The sequence below is a fragment of the Salvelinus fontinalis genome, chromosome 2 (assembly GCF_029448725.1).
Source record: "Salvelinus fontinalis isolate EN_2023a chromosome 2, ASM2944872v1, whole genome shotgun sequence".
In the NCBI taxonomy this organism is placed as follows: domain Eukaryota; kingdom Metazoa; phylum Chordata; class Actinopteri; order Salmoniformes; family Salmonidae; genus Salvelinus; species Salvelinus fontinalis.
In genome coordinates this window covers 32,751,292-32,759,596 of record NC_074666.1, presented here as the reverse complement: position 1 = coordinate 32,759,596, position 8,305 = coordinate 32,751,292, and positions in this window count along the sequence as shown.

Genomic DNA, 8,305 nt, shown 5'->3' with positions numbered 1-8,305 from the left:
ATCCTACAATCTAAGCTTGATGCCCTCAATCTCACACAAATTATCAATGAACCTACCAGGTACAACCCCAAATCCGTAAACACGGGCACCCTCATAGATATCATCCTAACCAAGCTGCCCTCCAAACACACCTCTGCTGTCTTCAACCAGGATCTCAGTGATCATTGCCTCATTGCCTGCGTCGTAATAGGTCTGCGGTCAAACGACCACCCCTCATCACTGTCAAACGCTCCCTAAAACACTTCAGCGAGCAGGCCTTTCTAATCGACCTGGCCCGGGTATCCTGGAAGGATATTGACCTCATTCCATCAGTAGAGGATGCCTGGTTATTCTTTAAAAGTCCTTTCCTCACCATCTTAAATAAGCATGCCCCATTCAAAAAATGTAGAACTAGGAATAGATATAGCCCTTGGTTCACTCCAGACCTGACTGCCTTTGACCAGTACAAAAACATCCTGTGGTGTACTGCATTAGCATCGAATAGCCCCCGCGATATGCAACTTTTCAGTTAAGTTAGGAACTAATATACACAGGCAGTTAGGAAAGCAAAGGCTAGCTTTTTCAAACAGAAATTTGCATCCTATAGCACACACTCCAAAAGGTTCTGGGACACAGTAAAGTCCATGGAGAATAAGAGCACCTACTCCCAGCTGCCCACTGCACTCAGGCTAGGAAACACTGTCACCACCGATAAACCCACAATAATTGAGAATTTCAATAAGAATTTTTCTACCGCTGGCCATGTTTTCCACCTGGCTACCCGTATCCCGGTCAACAGCCCTGCACCCCCCACAGCAACTTGCCCAAACCTCCCCATTTTTCCTTCACCCAAATCCAGATAGTTGATGTTCTGAAAGAGCTGCAAAATCTGGATCCCTACAAATCAGCCAGGCTAGACAATCTGGACCCTCTCTTTCTAAAATTATCCGCCGAAATTGTTGCAACCCCTATTACTAGCCTATTCAACCTCTCTTTCGTATCGTCTGTTATCCCCAAAGATTGGAAAGCTGCCGCGGTCATCCCCCTCTTCAAAGGGGAAGACACTCTAGACCCAAACTGCTACAGGCCTATATCTATCCTACCCTGCCTTTCTAAGGTCTTCGAAAGCCAAGTTAACAAATACAGTGGGGCAAAAAAGTATTTAGTCAGCCACCAATTGTGCAAGTTCTCCCACTTAAAAAGATGAGAGAGGCCTGTAATTGTCATCATAGGTACACTTCAACTATGACAGACAAAATGAGAAAAAAAATCCAGAAAATCACATTGTAGGATTTTTAATGAATTTATTTGCAAATTATGGTGGAAAATAAGTATTTGGTCACCTACAAACAAGCAAGATTTCTGGCTCTCACAGACCTGTAACTTCTTCTTTAAGAGGCTCCTCTGTCCTCCACTCGTTACCTGTATTAATGGCACCTGTTTGAACTTGTTATCAGTATAAAAGACACCTGTCCACAACCTCAAACAGTCACACTCCAAACTCCACTATGGCCAAGACCAAAGAGCTGTCAAAGGACACCAGAAACAACATTGTAGACCTTCACCAGGCTGGGAAGACTGAATCTGCAATAGGTAAGCAGCTTGGTTTGAAGAAATCAACTGTGGGAGCAATTATTAGGAAATGGAAGACATACAAGACCACTGATAATCTCCCTTGATCTGGGGCTCAACGCAAGATCTCACCCCGTGGGGTCAAAATGATCACAAGAACGGTAAGCAAAAATCACAGAACCACACGGGGGGACCTAGTGAATGACCTGCAGAGAGCTGGGACCAAAGTAACAAAGCCTACCATCAGTAGCACACTACGCCGCCAGGGACTCAAATCCTGCAGTGCCAGACGTGTCCCCCTGCTTAAGCCAGTACATGTCCAGGCCCGTCTGAAGTTTGCTAGAGAGCATTTGGATGATCCAGAAGAAGATTGGGAGTATGTCAGATAAAACCAAAATATAACTTTTTGGTAAAAACTCAACTCGTCGTGTTTGGAGGACAAAGAATGCTGAGTTGCATCCAAAGAACACCATACCTACTGTGAAGCATGGGGATGGAAACATCATGCTTTGGGGCTGTTTTTCTGCAAAGGGACCAGCACGACTGATCCGTGTAAAGGAAAGAATGAATGGGGCCATGTATCGTGAGATTTTGAGTAAAAACCTCCTTCCATCAGCAAGGGCATTGAAGATGAAACGTGGCTGGGTCTTTCAGCATGACAATGATCCCAAACACACCGCCCGGGCAACGAAGGAGTGGCTTCGTAAGAAGCATTTCAAGGTCCTGGAGTGGCCTAGCCAGTCTCAAGATCTCAACCCCATAGAAAATCTTTGGAGGGAGTTGAAAGTCCGTGTTGCCCAGCAACAGCCCCAAAACATCACTGCTCTAGAGGAGATCTGCATGGAGGAATGGGCCAAAATACCAGCAACAGTGTGTGAAGACCTTGTGAAGACTTACAGAAAACGTTTGTTCTCTGTCATTGCCAACAAAGGGTATATAACAAAGTATTGAGATGAACTTTTGTTATTGACCAAATACTTATTTTCCACCATAATTTGCAAATAAATTCATTAAAAATCCTACAGTGTGATTTTCTGGATTTTTTTTTTCTCATTTTGTCTGTCATAGTTGAAGTGCACCTATGATGAAAATTTACAGGCCTCTCTCATCTTTTTAAGTGGGAGAACTTGTACAATTGGTGGCTGACTAAATACTTTTTTGCCCCACTGTAGATTACCGACCATTTCGAATCCCACTGTACCTTCTCCGCTATGCAATCTGGTTTCCGAGCTGGTCATGGGTGCACCTCAGCCACGCTCAAGGTCCTAAATGATATCATAACCGCCATCGATAAGAGACAATACTGTGCAGCTGTATTCATCGACCTAGCCAAGGCTTTCCACTCTGTCAATCACCACATTCTTATCGGCAGACTCAACAGCCTTTGTTTCTCAAATGATTGTCTCGCCTGGTTCACCAACTAATTCTCAGACAGAGCGCAGTGTGTCAAATCGGAGGGCCTGTTCGGAGGGCCTTGACCCGGTTCAATCCTCAGGCCGACTCTTTTCTCTGTATACAACAGCGATGTCACTCTTGCTGCTGGTGATTCCCTGATCCACCTCTACGCAGACAACACCATTCTGTATACTTCTTTGGACACTGTGTTAACTAACCTCCAGATGAGCTTCAATGCCATACAACTCTCCTTCCGTGGCCTCCAACTACTCTTAAATGTAAGTAAAACTAAATGCATGCTCTTCACCCGATCGCTGCCCACACACTACTCTGGACGGTCTGACTTAGAATATGTGGACAACGGGCCTCCCGGGTGGCGCAGTGGTCTAGGGCACTGCATCGCAGTGCTAGCTGTGCCACCAGAGACTCTGGGTTCGCGCCCAGGCTCTTTCGCAGCCGGCTGCGACCGGGAAGTCCGTGGGGCGACGTACAATTGGCCTAGCGTCGTCCGGGTTAGGGAGGGTTTGGCCGGTAGGGATATCCTTGTCTCATCGCGCACTAGCGACTCCTGTGGCGGGCTGGGCGCAGTGCGCGCTAACCAGGTCGCCAGGTGCACAGTGTTTCCTCCAACACATTGGTGCGGCTGGCTTCCGGGTTGGATGCGCGCTGTGTTAAGAAGCAGTGCTGCTTGGTTGGGTTGTGTTTCGGGGGGAGCATGGCTTTCGACCTTCGTCTCTCCCGAGCACGTACGGGAGTTGTAGCGATGAGACAAGATAGTAACTACTAACAATTGGATACCACGAAATTGGGGGGAAAAGGGGGTGTAAAAAAAATAAAAAAGAATATGTGGACAACTACAAATTCCTAGGTGTCTGGTTAGACTGTAAACTCTCCTTCCAGACTCACATTAAGCATCTCCAATCCAAAATTAAATCTAGAATTGGCTTCCTATTTCGCAACAAAGCATCCTTCACTCATGCTGCCAAACATACCCTAGCAAAACTGACTATCCTACCGATCCTTGACTTCGGGGATGTCATCTATAAAATAGCCTCCAACACTCTACTCAGCAAATTGCATGCAGTCTATCACAGTGCCATCCGTTTTGTCACCAAAGCCCCATCAACTACCCACCACCGCGACCTGTATGCTCTCGTTGGCTGGCCCTTGCTTCATATTCGTTGCCATATCGACTGGCTCCAGGTAATCTATAAGTCTTTGCTAGGTAAAGCCCGCCTTATCTCAGCTCACTGGTCACCATAGCAGCACCCACCCGTAGCATGCGCTCCAGCAGGTATATTTCACTGGTCACCCCCAAAACCAATTCCTCCTTCGGCCTCCTTTCCTTCCAGTTCTCTGCTGCCAATGACTGGAACGAACTGCAAAAATCACTAAAGCTGGAGACTCATATCTCCCTCACTAACTTTAACCACCAGCTGTCAGAGCAGCCCACAGATCACTGCACCTGTACATAGCCCATCTGTAAATAGCCCATCCAACTACCCATCCCCACTTCTGTCCTCATTAAGTGCTTAGAGAGGCTAGTCAAGGATTATATCACCTCTACCTTTCCCGACATCCTAGACCCACTGCAATAGATCCACGAATGAATGCCATTGCACTGCACACTGCCCTATCCGATCTGGACAAGAGGAATACCTATGTAAGAATGCTGTTCATTGACTACAGCTCAGTCTTCAACACCATAGTAACCTCCAAGCTCATCATTAAGCTTGGGGCCCTGGGTCCGAAACCCCACCCTGTGCAACTGGGTCCAGGACTTCCTGACGGGCCGCCCCCCAGGTTGTAAAGGTAGGCAACAACACCTCCACTACGCTGATCCTCAACACAGGGGCCCCACAAGGGTGCGTGCTCAGCCCCCTCCTGTACTCCCTGTTCACCAGTGGAGGCTGCTGAGGAAAGGACAGCTCATAATAATAGCTGGAATGGAGTGAATGAAATGAAACATGTTTGATACCATTCCATTTACTCCATTTCAGCCATTACTAAGAGCCGTCCTCTGCTCAGCAGCCTCCACCGCTGTTCACCCATGACTGCGTGGCCACGCACATCTCCAACGCAATCATCAGGTTTGCTGATGACACAACAGTGGTAGGCCTGATTACCAACAATGACGAGATAGCCTACAGAAAGGAGGTGAGGGCCCTGGTGGAGTTGTTCCAGGAAAATAACCTCTCCCTCAACGTCAACAAATCGAAGGAGTATGATCGTGCACTTCAAGAGACAGCAGAGGACTCACGCTCCCATCCACATTGCCAGGGCTGCAGGGGAGATGGTGAAACGCTTCAAGTTCCTCAGCGTACACATCACTGACAATCTTAAATGGTCCACCCACACAGTCAGTGTGGTGAAGAATGCGCAACAGCACTTCTTCACCTCAGGAGGCTGAAGAAATTCGCTTGGGCCCTAAGACCCTCACAAACTTTTACAGATGCACTATTGTGAGCATCCTGTCGGGCTGTATCACTGCCTGGAACGGCAACTGGACCGTTCCCAACAGCAGGGCGCTCCAGAGGGTGGTGCCTGCCCTCCAGGACATCTACAGCATCCGGTGTAACAGGAAGGCCAATAAGATCATCAAACACCTCAGCCGCCCAAACCACAGCCTGTTCACCCGCTACCATCCAGAAGGTGAGGTCAGAGCAGGTGTATCAAACCTGGGACCGAGAGAATGAAAAACAGCTTCTATCTCAAGGCCATCAGACTGTTTTTTCTTTTTTCTTTCATCTTTATTTAACCAGGTAAGCTAGTTGAAAACAAGTTCTCATTTACAACTGCGACCTGGTCAAGATAAAGCAAAGGAGTGCGACAGAAACAACAACACAGAGTTACACATGGAATAAACAAGCGTATAGTCAATAACACAATAGAGAAAAAAATAAAGTCTATATACAGTGTGTGCAAATGGCATGGAGGTAAGGCAATAAATAGGCCATAGTAGCAAAGTAATTACAATTTAACACTGGAGTGATAGATAAGCAGATGATGATGAGCAGATGATGGTGTGTAAGTAGTGATACTGGTGTGCAAAAGAGCAGCAAAGTAAATAAAAACAATATGGGGATGAGGTAGGTAGATTGGGTGGGCAATTTACAGATGGACTATGTACAGCTGCAGCGATTGGTTAGCTGCTCAGATAGCTGATGTTTAAAGTTAGTGAGGGAAATGTAAGTCTCCAGCTTCAGCGATTTTTGCAATTCGTTCCAGTCACTGGCAGCAGAGAACTGAAAGGAAAGGCGGCCAAAGGAGGTGTTGGCTTTGGGGATGACCAGTGAGATATACCTGCTGGGGCGCGTGCTATGGGTGGGTGTTGTTATCGTGACCAGTGAGCTGAGATTAAATAGTCACCACTAGCCGGCCTCCACCCAGTACCTTGCCCTGAACTTTAGTTACTACCCAGCTACCACCCGGTTGCTCTACCACCTTAGAGGTTGCTGCCATATGTACATAGTCAAGTAACACTGGTCACTTTAATTATGTTTACATACGGTTTTAACCACTTCGTATGTATATACTATATTCTAGTCGAGGACTATCCTATTTAACTATTGCTGTACATATAATATTCTTCAGATATACTATATATTCTATCCATATGCTGTCCGTGTTGTCTATACATCCAATCACACATATACTGTATATAGTACCGTTCAAAAGTTTGGGGTCACTTAGAAATGTCCATGTTTTTGAAAGAAAAGCAATTTTTGGTCCATTAAAATAACATCAAATTGATCAGAAATACAGTGTAGACATTGTTAATGTTGTAAATGACTATTGTAGCTGGAAACGGCAGATTTTTAATGAAATATCTACATAGGGGTACAGAGGCCCAATATCAGCAAACATCCCTCCTGTGTTCCAATGGCATGTAGTGTTAGCTAATCCATGTTAACCATTTTAAAAGGCTAATTGGTCATGAGAAAACCCTTTTGCAATTATGTTAGCACAGCTGAAAACTGTTGTTCTGATTAAAGAAGCAATAAAACTAGCCTTCTTTAGACTAGTTGAGTATCTGGAGCATCAGCATTTGTGGGTTCGATGACAGGCTCAAAATGTCCAGAAACAAAGACCTTTCTTCTGAAACTCGTCAGTCTAATCTTGTTCTGAGAAATGAAGGCTATTCCATGTGAGAAATTGCCAAGAAACTGAAGATCTCGTGCAACGCTGTGTACTACTGCCTTCACAGAACAGCGCAAACTGCCTTTAACCAGAATTGAAAGAGGAGTGGGAGGACCTGGTGCACAACTGAGCAAGAGGACAAGTACATTAGAGTGTCTAGCTTGAGAAACAGACACCTCCCAAGTCCTCAACTGGCAGCTTCATTAAATAGTACCCCGTAAAACACTAGTCTCAACTTCAACAGTGAAGAGGCAACTCCGGGATGCTGGCCTTCTAGGCAGAGTTGCAAAGAAAAAGCCATATCTCAGACTGGCCAATAAAAAGAAAAGATTAAGATGGGGAAAAGAACACAGACAATGGACAGAGGAAGATTGGAAAAAAAGTGTTATGGACAGACGAAGTTTGAGGTGTTCGGATCACAAAGAAGAACATTCGTGAGATGCAGAAAAAAATGAAAAGATGCTGGAGGAGTGCTTGACGCCATCTGTCAAGCATGGTAGAGGCAAAGTGATGGTCTCGGGGTGCTTTGGTGGTGGTAAAGTGGGAGATTTGTACAGGGTAAAAGGGATCTTGAAGAAGGAAGGCTATCACTCCATTTTGCAATGCCATACCCTGTGGACGGAGCTTAATTGGAGCCAATTTCCTCCTACAACAGGACAATAACCCAAAGCACAGCTACAAACTATTTAGGAAAGAAGCAGTCAGCTGGTATTCTGTCTATAATGGAGTGGCCAGCACAGTCACCGGCCAGCACAACCCTTTTGAGTTGTTGTGGGAGCATCTTGGCCGTATTGTACGTAAAGTGCCAATCAAGCCAATCCAACTTGTGGCAGGTGCTTCAGGAAGCATGGGGTGAAATCTCTTCAGCTTTCCTCAACAAATTGACAACTAGAATGCCAAAGGTCTGCAAGGCTGTAGTGGAAGGAGCAATCACTATATGTCGGAATAGTCCGCCGGAAGTTACATCAAGTACAATTTCAACTTAATTTGTCGATTTTCTTTAGGCTTGGTCCTTTTGCAGGGGGATATTTGAGATTTAAAAAAATAGATCTACTAGATTGTGTAATTAAACAGCATTTCCAAACGTGGGTCTGTTGTAGACCCATGCAGTACCTCAGCAAGGTCAGTTCCTATTTGCTTACCTCATGTCAAAATAAAACTCCCCCACAAGTTCTTTTTTTTCCAGGTATTGCGCACGTGTAGGACTTTTATTTGGACA